The sequence below is a fragment of the Nipponia nippon genome, unplaced genomic scaffold (assembly GCF_047370975.1).
Source record: "Nipponia nippon isolate SJK-2023a ecotype South Korea unplaced genomic scaffold, ASM4737097v1 scaffold_2, whole genome shotgun sequence".
NCBI classification, from domain to species: Eukaryota; Metazoa; Chordata; class Aves; order Pelecaniformes; family Threskiornithidae; genus Nipponia; species Nipponia nippon.
The window spans coordinates 68248093-68272835 of NW_028262336.1; the positions used below are offsets into that span (position 1 = coordinate 68248093).

Sequence of the window (24743 nt, forward strand, 5' to 3'; positions counted from 1 at the left end):
TGCAAACCATTCATTAGTAGGTTATTAGGCTGATCAAACAGAAACATTGTGGAAATGTTTGTGCATTTTCATTCATTACTCTTCAGCACATCAGTTTATGCTGGTAGTGCTGAAATCAGTAGGAGGTTTAACATTGACTTTATATGATTTCCGCAGGCTAAGAGCATGTGAACTTAGACCTGGCATGAGGTTCTATATAACTCTGAAAGCACAGGAACACCTTCACTGAAAGATGTTTTTTAATTCAGTTAGATGCGATTGCAACGCTGCTCTGTTTCTGGCAACAAAAGTATCGTTACAATGCATTAAGAAAGGAAGCTGGCCCACAGCATGGTGTTTTGAGACCTGAGGATGAGGGCAGAAAGAGTTATTATTCTAAAATAATAGAATAAAATCAGATCAAGATTCTGCAAGAGATCAGTCAGATACTTAAAAACAGAGCTCAAGTGTAAACCTAGAGCAGTCATAAAGCAAAGAAGACTGGGCGAGTTGGTAATTTTGGGGGGTAGGGAGGGAGACATTTTCCCATATGGTAAATATGGTAGTAGGTAGATTAGAGAAGTGTTATCTCAACAAATATGAGCTGTCCTACCTTGCTGTCTCCACACCATGTAAAAGGTGTGAGGAACAATGTTGAAAGGTGCCAAACATTATCATTATTTCCTAAAAAGGTTACCTAGCACCAAGGGCAGCTCATCACCCCATAGGATTTAGAGCCCTATGAGACAAAGCTTTATTATAAAGACACTACAGTTTACTGAAACAGGACTATATATTACAATTCTTGTGAGGGTTTGTCCTGCCTACTCCTGCTCCCATTTCTGGCTTTGTACACCTTTGTGCACCACTGGACTGACCAAAAAATATGCAAGAGTTCTTTTCGCCCTTCTGCTTTTCAAAATTTCTTTATGGAAGACCTACTTGAAACTCATTTCCCCACTTTCCCTCCTCATCCAAAAAACTTTAAGGTAAGAGCAGCACATTAAAAGCGCAGGAGGCAAATTTTTGAGTGTTGAAAACAAGCGTCTTGGAAGGGGAAACAAGAATACAAATGTAACTGTAATATTAATGGCACCTGCTTTAGAACTAATATGTGCAAGTTCAATTATGTGAACATATTCTAGAAACAACAAAAAGGATTAGATATTCAAACAATAACTAAGAAAATTCTTGGCAATCCAAGAGAGCACAAATTAAAAAAATGCAAATGGCACAGGATTCCATAGTCAAATACTGTCTATCATAAGAGATTGGAAAAACAAAAGAAATTCCCAAATTAATATAATTCTTCATATTCTAAGATGTAGCATTCACAGAACTGACAGGAAATGAATTTACTCAAAAAACAGCATGCACCTGCAGTAACTCTTCATGCTGAATATGTGGAGATGCTTAACTAAGCAGCAGAAGAGACTCCTCTTCAGAACTGCTGCTGATGAGCTGATGTGCTGACTTTGCAGTGGATTCCCAAAACTTGTAGGTTCAGATTGCCCAAGTTTATCCCACACACAGAACCTGGTGCATGAACCCAACCAAGGCAAAACTCTGGCATGGGGTCACAGGCAAGGCAAGGCAAGGCAGCTGTATGGGCTCGGCTTCCCTGCATGAGGGAGGCTGGGGGTGCGAGTAAGAGACAAGAGAGGGATGGGACCGCTTATCCTGTGGGAGAGTTTTACCTAGGGACGGAGACAGTCACAGATGCACACACAGTATGATGCCAAGCTGATGGAAACTGCTGCTGATGCTAACTCTAAGCCCATTGCTGGTGACACCTGAACAACTTGACAAAGGAACCTCCTACGCAACAAATGCTAACACTGAGTCAGAGCATCAGTTCAGAAACTAATCCACAGCATTATCTATCACATTTCTGCACTAGCCCTGCTGCTAACCTTACATCCTTCTTACTGCTAAGTTAACAAGTGTTAACAAGAAGTTAACAGCTTCAGATCTACATCCTTTGTAGCCTTTTCATACCACCTTGCTGGTATATCTATTATCCAAAAAGACAACTAAAAGTCTACTATTTTTTTTTTCTTAAACTACAAGCAAAAAGATTCAGGTTAGCTATCAGAAGATCACTAGTGTAAGTAGGTGAAGCTTTCATCATAGGAAAACTTTAAAAACACATCAATGTCTGATTAAAGCTTCACCCAGCACCAATCCTTTTAGCTGGATCTACATCTCAGGTAGCCCCTAACCACACTGACAGGGAACAAGGAAAGGACCAAAGTTCAGTCCCTGTGCTCCCTTCAGGGGCCTCTTAGTGGCCCCATTGGTTTCCCTTGGCCCATTTTTCCAAAGCACCACATGCAATCACATCCATCCACATTTGCAGTTTGGTACAGTGAGCTTCTGCTCCTAGAAGTCCTGCTTTCGAGGTTCACAGCCTCCACACAATTAGACAAATATTGGCTGAGAAAAAATAGGAAGAGATAATTTTTTCCTTGGAGCAGAGAGATAAACTACAGAAGTTCTTCAGGTTTTCCAGCCCTATTTCTCTATTATTCAAAAGAAACAGATTGATATTTAGAGCTGGGGTCAGCGATGGTCAGCTAGTATATATTTAACTTGTGCAAAATGACGTTTAAAACTACTAGTCAAATCATTTTCCAGCATGAAGAGCTGCTATGCTTTGACTGAAGCCTAATACACATACGTTGTGTTACTGTATGTGGCACCTTGCTCTGCGACAGCTTTATTTTGGATTGAATCTGCATCTGAGCACTTCACAGACATAGGAATACACGTGGCTGCAGCTGCACCCATTTCTATTTGTCTGACAGTTGGCCAAGAGGCACAGACAAGGCAGCATGTTGCGCTTTAAAGATTTCTTACCCCTTACCAGCCCAGGCACCATAAAATATTTATAGACTATTTTGGGTAGAATTTCATTGCAAATTCCATATGCTTAGCTGAACTATTGAATGCTCAGAATGACAATAAAGAGAAGATTACATTTGAATGCACCGTGTAGCAAGTATTTTCCCCTTTAGCTGTTATAGCCCATTATCTCCTAAAATAAACAATGCACAGCCTGCTTCCTCCATCAGCTGAGCTCCACAGTGCTAGACACCTCTGTGCAGCATAAGGATGTACATGGCTCAGAGATCTACTCCAGGTTACAGACTCATTTCCATTCATGGATACTTGCACACACACTTCACTGTGCACCAAGAGAATAAAGCCTGAAGGGTGCAAGTTCTTTAATATGGTTATAATGGAAAAGGGAAAGAAGCAAGGCAGCTACAGATCCTTTCCCCAAGCAAACTGTATGGTTTTGCTCTTAGTTATAGGCATAACCACAGCATGATGCAGCACCTAAAATAAAAAATTCCTACTAATATATGAGGGAACCAAATAAGAACGGTGTCTGATCTCCAGAATAATTCAATGCATACTGAAGGCAAACAGCCACTATTATGGAAAATCCCTTGAAACAATTTGTACTCATATGCCATCACAAATTAACAAGGAGACTGAAGTAAGATATGTAACTTCAGGACATGCAGTAACTCATCTCTGCTGCACCATCATACATTTGTTCTTGCGTACATGGTCCAGCAAAGCGGGACAGCAATGTCGTATATAAGGTTAGCTTTGCAGGGAAAGACAGACAGTGCAGACTGAGACACAGGAGAACAGAAGAAAGTGCTAGTGAACTGAATGGGTTTAAAGTCTCTCTTACCTTTCTAGCAGAAGAAACCGTGTCTACCATATTAAGCTACTACTATGGGTAACCAATCTAGTGGAAAGGATGATCTTTTAGAGGCTACTACAGTATTTAGGATCCTAAAGCAGCTCAGTGGATCAGCTACCTAGTGATAAAGTAGTTTGGATAATCTCAGCTACATCCAACAATGAACTCTGGCCAAATGTCAGAGCTTTTAGTCTGCTTTGACTAAAGCTGGCCAGGCACCAGCCTTGTACAACAGCTCCAGCACAAACAGGGCTTCATGCAGTCCTCCAAACATTTCGCCCTATTTTTTCTTTGTGTCACTTGACTGGAAATTTTGCAATCTATGCAAGTTTAAAGGGTTTTTTTTGCCCAGGCTTTAAACATTAAATTGACCTCTTGGGATCTATTTTATATCACTTCATACATCCTTCTTTTGTCCACTACACTCACAGCTCATAAAGTCTACCAATGTTTACTTTAAATACAGAAGAACTGCATGTTTTTGCTCTCATTTCCCTTCCTGCTTTCTGCCTGTTTAGAGCTGAAAGACAGCACCTTTTGCATTAAATCATGATCAGGCCCATTAACATTAGGGAACCTTCCCCATTAAAAAGGCAATATATTGATATGCGAACACTCCACTCCCAAAAGCTTTTTTTCAACACTTCATTAACATTTTTCACTGTTGAACCATTATATCCTCCCGAAGTGCGTCTTTATTGTTCCATTTCTCAGTATACCACTAATGACACAAGGAAAGGAGAGGAGGCAATTGCGGATAAATCAGTCAAACTTCCCATCGGGTTTCCCTTCCGTGCTCCTGCCATCTGTGCTGGCTGCCGCGGTACTACATATGTTTCAAGACAATACCGCATGGGTCACACACCAGGCTCCAGCCACTTGTGTCTGCTGTTGCGATTGTCACAGTCCAGTACTTCGGCTGTCTGCCTTCACGTGTACGTCTGCGGGGACAGCTTCCAGTCACCTAAACTGGGGGCACGCAGCTGAGCTCCCAGCACTACAGATGCCCTTCTCCTCAGGAAAACTGGTGACCCATCCCCTGGTTCATACTGTGTAATTTATGAGTCACAGATTTCAAGACTTGAGAAGCAACATGTCGTATTTTGAATGGCCTGTTTACTCCCAAGAAATTCCCCAATACAAGATTATCAGATTAAACTGCCTCTTTGGCAAAGAATAATATTTTCAAAGAAATAAATAAGCAAGAAGCTTAAATCATAAACGAAGTCAGGAATATGTGAACATTTCTTTCTACTGAATTAACACTGGCAAAAGACAGAATGAAATATTGATCTATGTTTCCAAATTAGCTTTCTGAGGTTTGCAACCACCTTTTCATAGCAGTGAATATAGCGCAGCAAAAACATTGATCATCACTCACTTTGCAAGCTGAACTGCATGGATCTTTAATGGTTGACTTGTTAATTAAATACGGTAGCAGAATCCCAGATTAGTCCCGTCTTTATAAGAACACCATTAATAAACCTGTTTTTCAATTTACGAAACATCATCTCTGCATACAGTAGCCATTGTAATATTCCTGCCTAAGTACAATACTTCATTCATTACCTTGACAGGTCACATCACTTAGGCTATCCACAGGAATGTATTTCATCAGCTTGCAAATGCTATCTCTGTTTCCATGTAGAAGCCCCATATGCGTGACGTCTCCTTTAAATCTCACATCATCATTTTCATAAACCAGTGGGCACAAAAAAGAAACCCACAAACAAGAGAATTGCAATAGGTTTTCTAATTTATTATTTGGCACCACACAAAGTGACCGTTTAACTGAAGAATTCTCTTCTTCCCCTTTTCTTTTTTTTTTTTTCAGTTTCTAGCAGTGTATGCAACATGGAAAAAATACTTTTCTACAAATGTTCAATAAGGAACCCAAACAAGTTCAGTACAGCTCTGTCCTTAATCCTTTTATATCGCATATTACAATATGAACATGAGCATGTATAGCATAGTGCAACAGCTGTAGGTGTCTTATTTTTGATTTACCATCTGATGCATCAGTAACAGTGATACAATCCAGCCCTATCTTCCCTCAAGTATGGTATCCAAGGTCAATACTTGTTCTTTCAAAAGACAGACAGCAAGTGCCCCAGGAAAAATATACGAGAAGCCCTCAGAAAATTGGTAGCTAAAAAGCGATTCTTTTTTGAAAGCTTCTGCAAAACATCTCATGTAATCAAATTGACTAACACTCATATGCTGTATATACACATACATACTTTATATACACACACACACACAGAGGCATCCTTCAAAATTTAAAAATATTAATTTAGGGACTGCAAGACTGAACACATGATGATTAAATGACTAGCACTTTGAAATGCTGAGGTAGCAATACTGCTAAAATACATGCTGAGATTCACTCCTGCGTTCATTAGGCAGATAAAGTCAACACTGTGAAAGTGTAAGATTGTCTTTTTGGCTAGTACTTAATCAGGCTTCAAGCATGTATTCCTAATAACTGTGAATAATAAATTAATTCAAAGACTGGAGCATACATGCATATAGAAGACTGATGAATGGTTGTTAACAGGTCTGTTCCAAAGACAGAAAATCTCTTACACACTTTTATGAAGTGTATTTATTCATTATCACAAATCCTTAATGAGAACTTCACTATTTTCTATTTTAAGTATACACAAAAGGAAATTTTAGGAAATAGTGACTTATGAAACAAAACGGAGACCAAATGAAGAATAGGCATGGTGGTTCTTTCATACACTCTGTTTTTAAGGAGGTGCAATTGATCCACTTCCAGTGGAATTTTTCTGATGCGTGTTTCTCACGTAAACAAGCCAGTCATTTTACAGCAAACCCTTGGCACTGTAAGAGCTTTACTTTGCCTCCATTTCTGAGGACAAAATTTCTCACCCACAAAAAGATTATGACCAAAATTCTGTCTTTGAGGACTTCTGGTATGACAGCTTTGATGGTAATTAGATCTCTTATCTATGAATCCAACTCCTGCTGCTTCAGTACTAAAAGCATTTTGCCACCCCTCCCCCAAACCTGTCTTAATAAGTTAAGGTGTCTATTGTCTTTTACCCCCAAAACACATCACAAAAAGAGACAGGTCTCTAAATGTTAATCAGTAATTTCCCCATTCAATGCTCTACATGTGAATTATGTAAAAGTATGGTGAACTACTTGGGAGGCAGAAGGAAGGAGCCCATTTTAATTCTGCATGCACAAGATACAGCTTGTTTTGTTTATAAATTAATCTTTATGGGACCCACTTTCAAGCAAACACAAGCTTTGGAAGCCTATAGCAAGAAAATATTTACTCAAATTCAGTGCACTTCTACAAGATTTTTGATTATAGAATATTACTATATTACTAATAAATATTAGTATTATTACAGTAAATGCACTTTTGAGATCATGCTTTTCTTCTATAAATTTGTACAACAGCATTAATGTACGCTAGAGCTAAACCAAATGACCCTAGGAACAGCATAATTCACTCTAGATTTGCAGAGCTGATACTAATAGTATTTACCTTGCAACCAAACTAAGAATGAATGGCTTAATCCCATCACTGGCATGAAAAGAAAATCATGAAAGTAAACCTGTACATTTTACAGTATTGGCCACAAAATCTGGTCAAAATGGAGAGAGCTGTCACTAGGAGCCAAAGCCATAACATTGTGAAAGCCAATTGTGCCTGTGGTGGTTGCAATTGTTCACATAAATTTTTGTCAACTCTGCTAGTTTTAGTAGAGACACGACACAGTATAGGGGAATGGTTGGGGGGGGGGGGGGGCACGACAGGAAGAGGGGGCAATTTGGTGATTAAAACATTAATATCTGCATTCTGGAATATTAATACCTACATGAAAAGGGATAGACTTTCCCCTCAAATGAAGAGGTTTTGCCACAGAATTTAATTCTGCAGTTCATCCTGTTTTTAATGGATTTTGCTTGCTACTTGCTATCATATAGTAGGTTATGAAACAGTTCATATAGTCCTTTTGCAAAAATTATCAGCATTTATTGTGTTACACTGGTTGCAATTAAAAAGGCAGTATTTCCACACTGCTACAAAATAAGGTATTAAATGATAAACTACAGTCTTCTGTGTGCTTAGAGAAGAACCAAGATTTTGCAAATATCTTGTTTAATGAGGGGGAAGTCTTTCCTTCTTTTGAATTACTTTAAATAAATACAATTTTCTTTGTTAAGGAGATACTGAATAAATTATACTAGTTAATGTGCTTTTTAGATGGACTCAATTAATATCAGATATTCACAGACAACAGACTAAACCAAGATCAGTATGATGTCCCTCAAAGGATGAATAATTAAGCCTTAGCTGCAAGATGTACAAAAACACAGGGCTGCAGAAAATTTCTCTCTGACCACATAGCTGAGTTTCCCATTTATTCTGAAACCATTACAGATAATGCCTCAAAACTCAGACTACATCAAGGAAAATGTATCCTTTTTCCATAACAATTTTTTAATGTTGCACATCAATTTCTCACACAATTTTATATATAGTAACACATTCCTTCGAGGGAAAAAGATGCATTAAACACATATGTCCATAAAGACGCGAGAATATTTCAGTTGTACTATCTTCAGTGCCAGAGACTACAGCTCCTACTCTGCCTACAGAGGTTGCAATTTGGAGGCAAGATTCAGGATTATCTCAATTGCACAAACAGCCATTAATCAGTTTATGTTGCCAATTGATAAATTTTTCTCCTTAAGCACTAAAATAGTTATTTTTGTCACATGATCATATAACCCACGCATTTAGTTTTACTGTACTCTATGTTCTTAAAATAATTTTATTTTTTTGAACTAAGCATGTCACTCATAACCACAAATTAGTACAATTAATTCTTTAAAAGGTAAGTCCAAGACTTGAATGACTGCATACTAGCATGGCTTCAGTACTTTTAATATTAAGTCTGTGAAAATGAGAAAAAGAAAAAACCTGTATTCACTTTAGTTTATTATTTTCTTAAATATTGTACATCACAAGTCAAAATTTAATAGAGATTCCTAATCTGACAGTTCAGTTGTAGATTATGGGATTTTATATTTATGATTTGGTAGTCCATATGCAAATTATTATATAGATTATTGTTGAAGGTTGATGCTAGCCAACTGCCAGGTGCCCACCCAGCCACTCTCTCACCTTCCCTCCTCAACAGGGCAGGGGGGTAAAAATAAGATGGAAGAGGTCATGGATCCCAGTAAGGACAGAGAGATCACTTATCAGTTACTGACATGGGCAAAAACAGACTTAGGTAAAAACTAATTTAATTCTTTGTCAATTAGAGTAGAATGATGAAAAACAAAGACAAAACCTAGAACACCTCTCCCCATCCCTTCTTCCCAGGCTCCATTTCACTCCTTCTTATGACTCTTCTGCCTCCTTCCCCTACCCCTGCAGGGAGATGGGGAATGGGGGGTTGTGGCTGGTCCATAGCAGTTCCTCTGTGTTGCTCCTTCCTCCTCATGCTTTTCCCCTGCTTCAGCATGGGTCCTTCACAAACTGCTCCAACATGGGTCCTTCTCACAGGCTGAAATCCTTCAGGATAAACCTGCTCCTGCATTGCCCTTCCACTGGCTGCTGTTCCTTCAGGGAGTATCCACCTGCTCCAAGGTGGGGTCCTCCATGGCGGCAGTGTGGGCATCTGCTCTGGCATGAGAACCATGGGCTGCAGGAAAATACCTGCTCCACCATCATCTCTCCCATGGGCTGCAGGGGAATCACTGCTCCAGCGCTGTGCACCTCCCCCCCTTCTGTGACCTAGGTGTTCACAGGGTTGTTTCTCACACTTTTTTTTCTTCACTCTGCTGGGCAGCATATTGCCCTTTCTTAAATATGTTTTCATAGAGGCTCCACCAGCTTGGCTGAGGGGCTCAGCTGTGGGTGCAGTGAGTCCACAGGAGCCAGCTGGAATGGGCTGTGTTCAGTACGGGGCAGCTCCTGGTCTCCTTCCACAGAGGCCACCCCTGCAGCCCCACCACTACCAACACCTAGATACCTACACCCAATACAATTATTTACTGACAAATAGGTTGTTTCCATATAACATACCAGAGTACTCAATTCCTCAGTCTCCCAAGGCAAGAACTTAATGTCAAAAAGCTACCATTTACTAGGAAAAACAATAAACTAAGTTCCCAGTGTAGCTGAGGACAGCTTTCCCCTGCTGCAACACACTCCCAAACACTTCAAGCAGAACAAAGAGCTTCACAAGCTTTGATGTTGGCAGGGTCCATTCTAAGAAAACTTAAGTCTACACCATGGTGTAAGAACACAGGTGGTGTTCTTACAGACAATCTGCAGACTGCAACAAAGACCTTGAAGAAACATTTTTATTTATTTAGATAACAAAATGTATACAAAGTATCAAAATAGATTAACATATTCGTTGAGGAACTCTAATACATAAATTCATTAGGGAAGCAATAAACATACTGTATAAATTAATTACTTTGTGGTTATCCTCATTAAATGCTACTTAATGAGTTAATAAGCTTGAAAAGCAATGACAAATTGCTGAAGTGCATGTACAAGATTTTTATTATTTTTTTTTTAAAAGCAGCCTAACTGAATGCTACAGCTCTGGATACAAGCTAGTAACATTATGCAAGGTGGTCACTTTACCTTCTAGACTGCATTAACAAGTACCTTTTCCTACAGGATTTGAATTTGCCAGAGAAGTGCAGACTTTATGAAGTTCGACTGCGGAAGGTACTCTTGCTAAGGTTTAAGAACCACCTGCTCCTTAAAATTATGAAGAAAACTTCTTATTTGTATTACAGGATGACTTCCAGCTTCTTGGGAAATATTAATAAGAAACATACATACACATATATATATATGTATACAAACACACATTTATACACAGACACACACATAAAAAATATATTGCTACATTTGAGAATTATACTCAGGCTTTTATGGCCTCTCAGTGCTTGAGGATGATAAACACATAACCACGTTGTCACAGTTACAAATTGAAAAGAGGCTGGGCAGCACTGGGGGAAGCCGTATCCAGCACCAATAAATACTTTAACTTTTGTGATGGGGTATGAGTGCTCCAGCATTGACTGAGCTCTGTTATTAGCATGCTATGGAAGATTGAAATGGTGGCCCCATTTGTCATGTCACAGGTATAGACTGCTTACGCTCTCTCTCATTTTCTGGAACACAAAGGCTGAAAGTGCCGTTGGTCTATGTTGTGGCTTAAACAAAACAAAAAAAGCCACACACATGTTTTTCACTTGCTCTCTTCCCATGCCATAATGCATAATTGAGAGAAGATGGCAAACTGCATCCCAGAGTACATTAGCCATATTGATATTATAAATACCTTTATTTTGAAGTAAAGTATAGCCTGAACACATCTTTGACTCTGGTGCAGCATTGGTGCATTAACTAAGCATGGTTCAGTGAATGTATCAATACACAGTCCTCTCACCTTCCCAGGACATATACAATTCACAGTGAAACCACCAGTGTTACCTTGATAAAATATTTAAAGCGATCTTTGACTATTTCACGCTCAAACAATTCCTTAGATAACCTCAAGATATTAATCCAATTTTTCACCCCTTAAATTGATTTTGTTTACTCCTTAAAACTAACTTACAGCAACAGAATCTAATTCCCCTTTGTAGGGACAATAAACAGATAAAGAAAGTAGTATTTTGGACAAAGGCTGTCAGTCCTTTTAAGGGATTCTCATTCCTTGGATTACGTTCCTTTTTCCCCAAGAATACCTAGTCCAAGGAAATTAGTGTGCCTAATTCCTGATTCTTTGAGAATCATGAGAAATATCTGGCAAATTTCAATGCCTATGACTACACCAAAAAAAAAAAAATCAAAGCAGTTTTCAGCATCCTCCAGTATGACCAGTCTAAACAGGTAAGGTCTCAATATTAGTTGTCAGCACGAGAACCCTTTTGAAACAAAATCCAGAAGAAATCAGCTACCTAAGCAGCATCAGAGAATGCTACAGTATTAATCTTGCTTCATGTAAGCTGCTCTGCACCGCTATGACAGTAACGTTAATTCCATAAATGCACAAAAAAAAAAAAAAAAGGTACATTTCACAAGAAGGCATGTGCTGATAGAGAACAGCTACCAGAAATTCTTTTCTTAAAAGCAAATAACCCTGTAGCCTGCTGTTTCAGCAAACCTTGAACTCTTCTAAAACCTAGTCACTCTGTAAACAGAACTGCGTCCATCAATCACACTAAGTCTTTAGACATTTTCAATTGATTTTGGTCACTTAAGACTAATTCACAAAGGATTCGAAAGCCAGAGCACAGTTAAATGCCACTTCCATGACTGAATAAAAATGTGTATCAAACAAATCAAGACATATTCATGTTACAAACAGGTCCTCAAGAGTTTTGTGCTGACACTTAGGCAATAAGACAGCTAATGAGAACAGCTATACTCTGCTCAGTGCTGTTTAGGATGCTGCAACAAATTGACTTTAGATGATCTGTCATCACGTCCCTGCAGGAAGAAGCCACACCATTTAAGGGGGTGGGGGGAGAAAAAAGACAGGTCACAACACACTCATCTAAGGAAATCTTTGATCCCAGGCTAATTACTGGGATAACAGTAAAAATGATACTAGAAGAACACTTAACGTGGAATTAGTTTAACCATTTATCTCAGTTACAATTATATATTTTTGATGTATTGATAGGCACTTTAACCTTCATTCATGTCTTCGTTTTCAGTAGTCATGATAGTGCTTTAAAAGAACTGTTTTAAAAAGAAATTTAAATGCAGTTTGAAATAGAAGAACCACAATTGGTCACTGCTTGCATTTTCACAAAAACAGCCAGTGGAGTCGCACAATGAAGGATGGGTGGTGCGGGCCGGGACTGGTTTTCTTTCTGTTTTCCTTTAATATATCCTATCTTATTATCTCACTCCTGAACCATTATGTCTGTGGAAGAGAAGAGGAAAGGTCATGAGTAGCCAGTGGCAGCACCAGCTGGGAGCTCGAAATGGCACTTGTAGTTTTCAGCTGTCAGACGTTGGCTGAAATTTAACAAGTGCCAATATGAAATGATCTGCAAATCTGTAGCTTTTTTTAAATTAGCAAGAATAAATGAAGGGTTTTGAGAGCAATTTGAAGTCTATTATGTTATTATACTTATACATAAAGCATCGCAAGTTGTTCAGTCTCACTGGTTCCCAGGTTAGCAGAACTCCCACACACGTCCTGCGCTTAAACACCCAAGCAGAAAGGGCATTCTGTATTACGTTTGATCCACTCCCTGTTAAAATTTCCTGATCTCTTTTCTCTCTGGTTGTTAAGTTTTTGTGAAAGTAGACATCAGATAAAATGAGACCAAATAATAGTCATTGCTTATTTACTCTTACGTGTGATATCCATGAATTGCTGATGTCTTACCCACAATGAACAAAGCCAAAAATGCAGAAACAATACAAGGAAGATGTAGAAAGCAGCAGAACTACACAAATATTTTCTAGCCCCATTGACACAGGGCTTTGGGTCCAATCTCACATTTTATATCCAAAACTGTATCTTTTGTGAACTAGGCTTTTCTCTTCCAAGCAGCGGGCTCTGTGAGAACTGTGTGTATTTGAACCAAGAAGGAATTCACACATGTGCACCCAGCCCACGAGCATGACAAAAACAAAAAAGGAAATGGCTCCCTCCATAACTGCGAGTTCAGCAAATATGCTACAAGAGCAGCCACAACATTGCTGCCCTTCCTTTATGAGAAGATCAGCTAACATTTAGGCATGGATATAGGAAGACACCCGGGCCCACCCTTAGCCATTCCAAAATGCCAGCCTGTTTGTGAGCACAAATAGCCCTTTTGGAATGTGCACAGCCAGCCTACCAATGCCGCTGCGCCCCACCACCTCACACTGGCCTCTCAAATATCCTCCTCCCCAGTGCAGAAGAGGACACTGCACTGAATGAAGAGCCACAGGTAGGTGACAAAAGGGCCCATGGTGCATGTCTTCGGCTGCATGCATGTTTCTTTGATTTTTAGACCAGACAAACCGGTGCAAACAGCTACAGCATGCTGCTGTGGCCCATCACCCTAATCCTGCATTACAAACAAAGGAGGCCAAATTTACCTGCCATGTGGGTCACTGTATTTCATGAAAGTGTATGGCCATTTCTGTGCTCAGTTGCATGACTTGACAGATCTGCAGACAACCTGAACAGAATAATTGGTTTTGTCCCTTAAAAGTAGACCAATATTACACTTCCCTTCTCATATCCCAGGGCACACTATGTTCTGTGGCCCTTGCTCTTGGACAGCTGAGAAATTCTGTCCTACTCACTGGCACTGAACTGACTTTTAAAAAATCCTATGTATTTTATTTAAATTATGGTCTTTAAAATATTAAGATCTAGCTAGTCTAATGACGGCTTACTACATACAGCAGAAAAACAGAAATGGAATGTGCTCTTGGCTAATGAAACTCCTCTGAGTTAAATTATGTTTGTTATCTCATTTGTCCCTGTGGACACTACCTAATTTCCCCTTGCTCTTCTCTCATCTGATAGACAGAAATTTTTTGGAGAGCAGAGACTGTCATTTATTGTACGTCTGTACAGGACCTAGGCCACCAAAGCCCAAAGGCTTTGAAATGCTACTGCATTTTAACATCCTCATCAAATAATGAGGACATTTGACTGCTCTTTCTAGCAGACAAGACTTGCAGTAGCTATATTTAAAACTAATAATGAGGAGAAAGTTTGAAAGTGCTATTCTCCGTTCTTGGAAAATTATACAAAGAACATAGTAAAACCACCTAACTCTGCCTTTTTGCACTGTTGGTAACTAGATCAATTATTGATCAGGTATTCAGGTCTACTGGAATACAATGACTTCCATCGGGCAGAGACTGCAGCCCACGGACTGCTTCAGCAGCAGCAGCAGCCACTGCAGCCAGCGTGACGCTGCGCAGTTGCTGTAGGCTCTCCCTTTGCGTGCCCAGGATTCCTCTTTCTGCAACAACTGCACAGTTACCCCAATCCAGTGCCTTTTATTAAAGCTTTGTAAGGGAAATGAAACATCATCCTCAAACATCCTCTGTTCAACTAAAAGTTGAGGGAACATAACAGCGAGTGGAGGAAGGGGGAAAATAACCACCAGGCCTGTACCAAGAAATAAAATTTCACTTTCTTGGAGGAAACAAAAACAACCCTCAGCATCCTGGAAGGAAACAGATGTAACAAAGAAGTACTACACAAGCATAAATTCAGAAAGCCTGGATAGTAGTTACACCAATAGACAAACGTACAAATGAAAATTGCTCAGACTGTGAAGCTATAAAGTCTCTGTGGGTGAAAGTTACCATGAACCAGCTTGGCTTCCTCAATCTTTACTCACTGGGATAGGATTCCCCACCCTGATGAACGGTTTTGGTCTCAAGACACTGGGTGTTTATTAGAGTATCCTGCAGCTCCTGCGTGCTGTTTGCGACCACATTTCCTTTTGCAGGAGGAGAAAAAAAATATGTCTGTAAGCACAGAAAAGATTATTAAATACCAAAATCTCACTTGATACAGAATTGGAGTAAAACTACTGATACTGTCACCATCCACTTACCCCTCTGCATAGTAAGCTACAGCCACCATCAGGGCTAGGGTCTCTTCACTGGCAGTGCTCATATTAAAACCCAGCTAGATCTCACACTCAGGAGTGCTTCCAGGCTTTTTCTACCACAGGCATGAGGGGGCAGTTAAGGGCAGAAGACCTCCTGGGAGAGTGCTAGAGAACCGTCCCAGGCAGAGGAAGCCAAACTTGGCAGGGTCTGTACCCATACTGTTTGCCCAGAGCAGACCTTGAAGCAAATTAGCCAGCCAACAATGCTTTTTCCCCCCTACCCCTCTTCAGAAGGAACTACTTCTCGATGTTTGGTAGGGATACTGAATTAATTAGCATATATGCAGCGTGAACAGTCAGGAGACTTCAACCTGGGACTATAGTGAGAGCCAAATTATTTGACGCTAAAACACATTCAGTGAGAACAGTGAAAGGGGTCAAGGAAGTACGGGGCCACTTGACATCAAAAACAGTATCTGCGGTAGGAAGTGGAAGCAGAGCAGAGTAGCTTGCAGTGTTTTTGTATCCTTTCCTTTATACGGCTGTGTTGGCACACTGGGATGTAGACGAGCATGTCCTGCTGGGAAAGGAAGAGATGTGACAGGACTGAGGAATCGTGAGCCCAGGGCACGATCTCGCATGCTGAAGCAACTCCGACCGTTTTTGCATTAAACACACACATCCGCGCTCAGTGCCCCCCAAGCATACAGCAGCTTTGCCTAAAAGTGAACCGTTTTCTTTTACAAAGACAAACAAGCAAAAGATTAGTTTAAAAGCCTACTACAACTGTTGTGCAATAAAAACAAGTGACAAGCTTTTAGGCTTAATTGCTTCATCAGTCCAATAAGGGAATAAGGTATTCTGAGCCTGAGAGCTTGTTTGTTTGTTTTCCAGCTACATCTATTAAACTAATAAACAGCTCTCTCTCTACAGACCTTATTTATGTTATATTACTCCAGAATGGCTACAAAGCTCCCTATCCTCAAAACCATGAAAAACTTAGCATTAAAAAAAAAATTATTAGGTTTTAATTCTGCAAAACATGAATTGCCTTCCAGAACTAAGGATTAGTCAAATTTATCAAACTCTGGAAAGAACAAGCCTGCTTATCAAAATTAAGAGAATACTTCAGAGACCTTCTCTCAGAAGAAAACTTCTATGACCACCTGCTTGATGGGCCAGGATATTCTCTACCAAGTTCTCTGTCCAACTGAAACACACTACACAGATTACCTGGAAGCAAGCTACAGGAACAGCTTTATCCTTGTAAGGCCGCGCTACATTTTAGAGAGGGCTTATGGCTGCTCCGAGTTGCACCTTACCATCTATGTTTATACAAAGCTGCCTTGGCTAGTATAAACTGCAAGAGCATGCAGCCAGTACACCCTGGCTACACCCCGAGCTTTCCTCCTCACCCTCTGAAGGCCAAAGATAACTGTGGTATAAAGTGATTCAAGCATTCCTTCTCCACTAGGTAACATCTGAGCAGAACCTGATCCTGCAGATGCATGTTCTAAAGCCAGAGTCATTTGGGCTGTGATAACTGACTATAATAGGTTTTTGTAAACACTTGGCACATAACTATCTTTGCCATCATGTAAAAATAGAACAAATAGTAATATTTCCTTATAGACATTTTCTACAGAACATTGTCACCAAAATAAATCTCTCTATAAGCACTGGAAGTTAGTGGTTCCGACTTCCTTAAGGGTGTATTTTCCATAAAAAGTCTTGCTCCAGTGCTAATTACAAAATTAGCAAGAAGCTTACGAGTAATTAGATCAGGGTGTTAAATCACTAATGTTCCTTAAATAAAACTTCTAATTAGGACACACTGCACGTTTATCTACAAGCTAGATCTGACAAACTGCCCAAACTTTCCCTTTCTAGCTGACATCCAGGACACTGTCAGAGAAATGTTAAGCACCCACAGCACTCTCTTTGGGAAAAAGCCCTCATTTGGCTTGTGCAGGTACAGGCAAGGTCTCCTATGCCCATCCTCTTCGACCCCAAAGCAGATAGACATAGTAAAGAGTCATGGCCATGCATTCAGAAACCTACCACCAGAAGGTCATTCAATTCTCTCTTTTCATTACACAGGGAGCCTGGGCACTCAGTTTAAGCTTCCGTGATGGGATTTAGCTGCTGATGCCATAAAAATATAAAACTATTAACACGATCTGGTCTTCCCTTCTCCTACATGGTATTTCTCAGACTCTAAGATAAAAGCAGTAGATGGTTTTGTTTTATTACACCTAATAAAACAGCACCTGACACAAAGGCATCTCAATCGAGAATTGATCCACAGTAAACTCCTGCAATACAAGCAGCAACAGTTACAATTCCTTTATAGCCCGCTTATCTGAGCCATACTTAACTGCTTCAAAAAAAAAAACCCTACAACTATATTGACATTACATGCATCCTGCAGACAGTCTTTCCAAACATTTTGTATCTTATTCTAATCTCAAACCAAAATCATCTGTGATCTCAGAAAAGCAGATGCACAGATCTTTAGGTATCAAAAGGAAAAAACTTCTTTTAAAAAAAAGCTTTTCACCAGTTTATTTCAAGTCCACTGAATATTGCTTCATGTGACAAAAGAATTTCTATTTGTATGGAACACTTCACTCCCACTTTGACATCGACCATCATAAAAACTAATTATGTTGTCTGAACCACAAGCAGTATCTCTCGGTCACCTGGATTTTACCATCTGATGCAGTTCTGTTATACGCTTGTGCTGAGGCTGCAATGTACCTCAGATGCCTACAAGGAATCCTTGCATGCACACCTCTGGGACAGAGCTAGCTTCCAGTATCTCACTATGGACTGAAATCACATTGCCCAGTTACCTTTAGACAAATCTTTGAGCAGCAGCCCCTTGTTGCCAGACTTATTCACGTGACAAACCCAGCTGTGCCACCTTAGCCTTTTTCACTGAGACAGGAGAAAAAAAAAAAAGCAAGCTTTAAGTCATTTGCAGAGTAACTTCAAATACCTTCCAGCTGCTAAAAGAAACATTGTATTTTGGAAGAATTTGTATTTTGTCTCCAGAACTTACTCTTTTTCTCACAATTTCAGATGAGAGCGGCTTATGCCTAAAAGCACCAAAAAAATTAGCTTGGTTACTGTAGTGCCCATATCTGTTGAGTCAACACAGCCGTCAGCCTTGCACTGCTGGGGATGCAAGTGCACTTCCATCTTTTTGAGGCCACTGAAGTCAAGATTTCATACCTTACCCCTAGACACACATTCATTCCAGCAAGGAACAAGCCATCTTTAGCATGTCTGGAAATAACCAGCTACTTCTCTATGTATAATCCAAAAATCACAGTTATTTCAGCCACCCTGAAGCCACTTACCTACGAGGCCTCATTGTTGGGATTGTTTAATTTACTTTTAATTTGCCTTTTAACGTCCCTTTTTGTTTAATTCCATGGCAACTAGCCCAGCAAAAATATACATATTTACTACATCCATTAGAAAAAAACCTCAGTCATATTCCTCCTACTGCACAACACAGTAAACTACTTTGCTCCTACTGCAACTTACAATAACTTCAATTCTTTCCCAGTGGACACACGCAACCCTCTGTATTCAAATATTCTTTCATACTGGAGACAGCCAGAGATGTTCTGACTAATAACAGGTTGGGTGTTTTTTCAAAAAGAGCAAGTTTTGGTGAAACAAAAGCCTTTCTCCGAATGGTATTGCAAGTCCAGGATGTAATTTTGGGGAAAACCATGATGACCACAGATCTCAGCTACATTACCCAGTAGTCGAGACCTAGCATCACCACAATCAAGATTTGAAGCCTGGTCCTACGCTTCAGGTTGCACAGCTTACTTTCATGATCCCAAATATTTTAGGGAAGAGAAAAATATTTCCCTGACCAAACAGACGTAATGTTTGCATTAATGGTTCCAGGAATTAGGGAGAATGATATTTTAAAGTGAAACATTAAGAAGGAAGGAACAAAAACCAAAATCCATAATCCAACCCTGCTCTTCTGCACGTGTAATAAGACAGGCCAGGAATACACACGCTTACAGGCAAGAATCAGAACATGACATGTTAACAATTACTCCACAAGAAGGCTGTGTGAATAGCCATATATATACATACACACATTGATGTTTGTTTGACTGCTGTGACATGTCTCTAAGAAGCTAAATGAATTAACGTCTAGGCTTGGCACCACATGAAACATACACCTTAGGGAAAATTAACAAATCTAAGTGCAAAGGTTAGAGTTAGCTGCTTGCCAGGAAGGTTCTTTCATCTTATTAAGCCAAAAAAATATTTGTCGTCTTTTTCAGTAAGATGCAACAAACTGTATTTCACAGGAACTTGGCAGAGTCTTAAACCAGCAGGTCTGGCCCACAAAATGGCAAGTCTTTCCAGCAGCTGTTGTTGTTGACAACATGTGACAACATGATATTCCCAGACATCATCAACTGCATCCTCAATTATTGCTAATTTTGTGCAGGATTACAACATTTTCCTACGTTCATTAGCTACAATTATCTTAATAACAGTTAGTTGCAGAGAGAAGATGAAGTGACAAAACCACAGAGAACGTGCAAGCGAGGTTTGCCAGGCTACAATCAGAAAGACAGTAACAAGCCAACATGCAGGCTTAACTTGAGATAGTACTGACTGGCTATACAAAGTGGCTTTGGACCATCCTGCCTGTTTGGGTTTTTTGTGGTTTTTTTTTTTAAGGCAGATGAGAAATTCACTAGTTTGCCACTTTTTATAGAACTGGACAAAAAGAATCACGTTCATGAAAATCTGGATAGAAGCATTATTCAGATTGGAAGAATATTTTCTGTTGTATCTCACAATTGAACAAAAACCCACGGTGTGCATGTGCATATGTATACGTATATTCAAACTGCATATTTAAGCACCTCTTTTTGTGAAACAAACACACAGAAATCACTCTGAAATAACTTTGTGGTTAGGACAATCAGGTGAGACAGACGAGGCTCATGTTCAAAACCATAATTCGTCTCATTAAAGTCTCCCATTTATTATGGCCACTTAGCTCATGATCTCTTTGTCAGAGTTTCCATGTCTAAGCTAAGAAACCATTCCTCTCCAAAAGAGGAAAAATGTGGTTGAAACTGCCATCTGACTGTCATTTTATGACAAAAATATTTTAAGACGGCTTTAACCTAGATGTTTATTTTTCTTGGTATGACACCCTACATAAGCATGGTATTTTATAGATACCTTCAAGCACAGATCTGAATTTAGCACTGAATTGTTGTTTTTTACAGGAGCGCATGCCAAATGCTTTTCATCTCATTACGCTGGTTTGAAATAATGGTACTACTTAAAGTAATGTCATGCTAGTATAAAATGCAAGAGCTATTTCAAAGCAGCGCAATAAACCTCTGTTTCATGATGGTCAGTTGCCTCAACCAGCACTAAAATTCCAAGCAATTCAAGCTTCATTTAATTCCTACTGTACAATTAAAGAATATACTGTACCCCAGGCAGATTTTTTTCAAACAATTTTGCACACTTCCAGTTGGAAGTATTTTGATCTTCCAGTTCAAAGATTTTCAACATTTATCCATTTTCCACATTCTGCATACTATACATCAAACATTATCACTAGTACTTGCAAAGTTATTCCATAATCAGGAAAGATTCAGTTCACAATGAAAAAGTATTATAACAGAGACAGAATGTATAAAGCCAGTTTCAGTCTGGAAACTTTCAGTTCTGGCCTAACCTATGTAATATTAGACAAATGTCTTCCCCTCTATTCCTTCCTCTCACAAATTGCTTGCCGTACCTGTGTCATCCCTTGAGGCCAAGGACTGGCTTTCTCTTTGTATAATGTGATTTACAGCTGGGATTTCTGAATGCTGCTACAACACAAAATCACTGCAACGGTTCAGAGCTCTGCTCTACCAATTGCCCTAATCTCAGTCTTTACTGGTACTTTTAATGGCATCCCTGCTGTTCCCTGACAATAGTCCAGTCAAGAGAACTTGTCCCATCACTCTGAACCTACTGTACATGCACATAAATACGTACATAACACGCTTTTTTTTTTTTTTTTTTCAACCCTCAGGTCACATCTCAGACGATGAAAACTAAACTTGTTCTGTTCTCAGCAAAAGGGAATGGTTTTACACCCACAAAATCATTCCCAAAGTAAAACACCACGGAAAAAGCTACTACTTAGGCACTGCCCGCTCATTTTTGGTATAAACTACTGATAACAGCGAGTCTAGCCAGGGCTCTACAGCAGAATACATGGAGAATACAGGGCTCAACAGGAGAATACTCTCTTATAAAGATGTGGGAATAGGAGACAAGAAACCATGATCTGCCTGAGATTCTGCCCAGAAACAATCCATGGCAGGGGGCCCCGGTCTGCGATCACACTCAGACCCCTCCACAGCTCCAGGGCTGACACTTCTGTTTTGCAGGGCTGACGTTCTCACTTTTCCAGTTGGAACAACAATTTCAAGTTTAAAAGTTTCCCACAGAAAGTTCATAAGCTCACTGTGCAAACTCCTAAATTACATCGCCCCTCTCTTCCTGAAACAAAAGGGATGACACTGGCACGCTACCCGCTATCTTCCCAGGGGGAAGGAAAAGTCATTTTTCTCCAGAGCGAGCCTCTGAGGCCAGCAGGCTCCCAAGGCCAGCAACCCCAGCCCTTTCAAGCCAGGGCTTTTAGCATCCAGCCTCACGCATACCCACAGGCTCCCAGTTACCTACTGCAAAACCCGGGCCCAGGGAGCCCTCCAGCCCGGCACAGCCAGCACGGGGGACACGGGCTCAGGAGCCACCTGAGGAAGGCTGGTGGAAACGAGCCTGGCATCGCTCTGAAACCCTTTTTTCACTCATTTGGTAGGCACGCTTCCACAAAACATTGGGATTTAACCGACTGACGCTACCAATGAAAGAAAACGTTTATCAGAAAATTCCCATCCAGTTGCCTGTCAGCGTTGATTTACACCAGCGGGGCGGCAGGCTTGCATCAGCCTCTCCGCCCAAACCGGGTCCGGGAAGCGCAATAGCATGCCCATAAAGGGGCTGATGCAAGGAAAAGCGCAAATCTGACAGAGCTTAGGTTAGTCTTCTCACCTCCGCACACAATAAGAGCGGACTGAACCAAGCACCTCAGTGACCTGCTTGCTGGATCTGCCTCCCTCCCTCATCCTCGCTCCCCACCCGCAGCTCCTACCTCCTCCAGGGCTCACACCGACACCCGGACAAAAAGACAGAGAGGGAAAAAAATAAAAAAGCAAGCAGCACCCCACACACATACACACAGAGACCACCAACCCCCCCCGCAAAACGTCCCCCTCCTCAGCCCGCTTCCGATGCCGGGAGAGCCGCGGACACCCCTCCGCGGTGGGCGCCTGCCGGGCACCCCGCCGCGCCGCGCCGCACCCCCGCCCGGGGCGGCACTCACCTCGGGGGGGACGCGGCCTCGGCGGCAGCCCGCGGCCGGAAGAGAGCCGCCTCTCGCCGGTGCCGGTGCCGGGCAGCCGGCCGCACGGCGGGGCGAGGCGGCGGGGTGGCCCGGCGCCGCGGCACACTTCCACTTTCTCTCGGGGGTCTTTCTTTGCGGCACGGTGCGCCCAGCCCCGGCGTGGCGTGGCGTGGCGTGGCGTGGCGTGCCGAGCCGAGCCGAGCCGCCTCTGCCTGCCTCCCCCGGCACTCCTCCCTGCCTGCCTCTCGCAGACGCCTCCCCGCGATGCGGTGCCCAGCTGCCGGCCGTGCCGTGCCGGGGCGGGCGGCCGGGGGGCGGCTCCCCCTGCACCGCCCCGCCCCGGTACCTGCCGGGGCGCCCCGAGGGCGGCGGGGCGCTCCGGGGGAGGCACCTCGGCCCCGTGGCCCTCAGCCTCCCCTCGCACCCCCCGGGCCCCTCTGGTATCCCTCTGCCTCCCTCTCCAGCAGGCACCCGCCCTGCTCGGGGCTCACCCGACCCCGCGGGGCACGCCGCAAAGGGCCGCTGCTTTTTTGTTTTTCGAACTTCATTGTCCGCCCCTCTCCTTCGGTAAACTGCCCGAAGGAAGGGGCCAGGGAGGCTGTGTAGATTGGAGTAGTCTAGATGTAGTTCAGCACAACAAAGACCTACTTGATTCCCTGCTGGCACATAATGCCCGACAAAAGGGAAACGCTGGGAATGTCATAATTATCACCCCGTGAGATGGAGGCAAAAACAACACTTCTTACGAGGTTCGTAGTTACTAAATAAATGGCAGCTTGGATGCATCTATTTCTGTCCCAGTACTATAAGCAGCTTGCTCACACCCTGCTGCTTTAGTGCTGTGTTTGCTGGCACTGTAGCCAGAAATCTTGCAAAAAACATCAAGGCAGCAAAGCCACAAGTCCTGGTGACAGAGAAGTCTTTTGACACCTTACCGAGTGGTGAGACTGGCTGTTAAGGTATTTTGCCCACAGGTAAGAACGCTGCTTAACTCTTAACTAATGTACATACCCATTGATACACATCAGTGCATCTGTTTTCTGGGATTAACTACAGAGTATAAACACCTACATATTAGATTACCCCTTGCTTGGTCTTGAATGGTCCCTGCTTACCTGATGATGGCATCCGCACTGACTCAAGGTTGGTTAAGGGATATAAGCAGCTGTCCCTCATTTAAAGATCACCTGTGATCAACACGAAATTCACACAAGCTTTCCAGAGAAGCCCAAGCTACCAGTCATGGATCTGACCACAACTAGCTTGACATGAAGTTTGAGGGGCCCAATACCTAATGCCTGAACATTTAGTGTCCCTGTAGCCAGATTAAATACAGGTGGGGAGGGTGGGTGGGTCTTGGGAGCAGAGCACACTCCTCCCTGTGCCTGGAAGCTGAACCAGTACACAGCAGGAGTGAAGGAGCCATGAGGAGTGAAGGAAAGGAGAACCTAGTCTTTAGCTTTGTGTTTGGGGTGCTCAGTTAGGAAATGTGCTCCCAGGATAGTTTTTATCCTGGCGATGAGCACTATAGGAAGCAGAATTTAGACCCTCATTTAGTCTCCTGCATGTTAAATGCTTGGATGATGTCTTCTGGCTCCTTGACTTTGAATTCTGGCTGCCCTCTGGCCTAACAGCGATGGAGTACCCTATTTCCTTTTTCCCCAAGCCTCACCATGCCTTCTGCCTTGCTGAAGCACTTTCTTAGAAAGTGGATTGAAACTCTCTGGGGCTGAGGAAGGCCTATAATGTCTCTTTGCTTGTTGGCCAAGCACTCTAAATAATCAGTGGTTATGCAGAAGACAGGTAACTTTCTGCTTGTGCTCTGTAAGCAACTTTCATGCGTAAGATCTGTCGTTTCCTATTGATTTTCACCCTAGTCCAGAAAGACTGATGGCTCAGGTGGAAAGGATCTCCTAGAAGCCTTTTGTGTTGCCTATTTCTTTCCTTTGACTGCATATGTAA

General features: G+C 41.7%; 1 protein-coding gene across 1 annotated transcript in view; it reads right to left on the reverse strand.

Annotated features, from left to right (window-relative positions):
* The window catches only part of MYO16 (myosin XVI), a 399305-nt gene extending 376460 nt beyond the window's left edge, over positions 1-22845 (reverse strand). Inside the window, exon 1 of the mRNA XM_087757041.1 lies at positions 22761-22845. The gene's annotated coding sequence lies outside the window, so the exon portion shown is untranslated. The remainder of the gene's footprint in view (positions 1-22760) is intronic.
* Positions 22846-24743: the final 1898 nt, after the last annotated feature.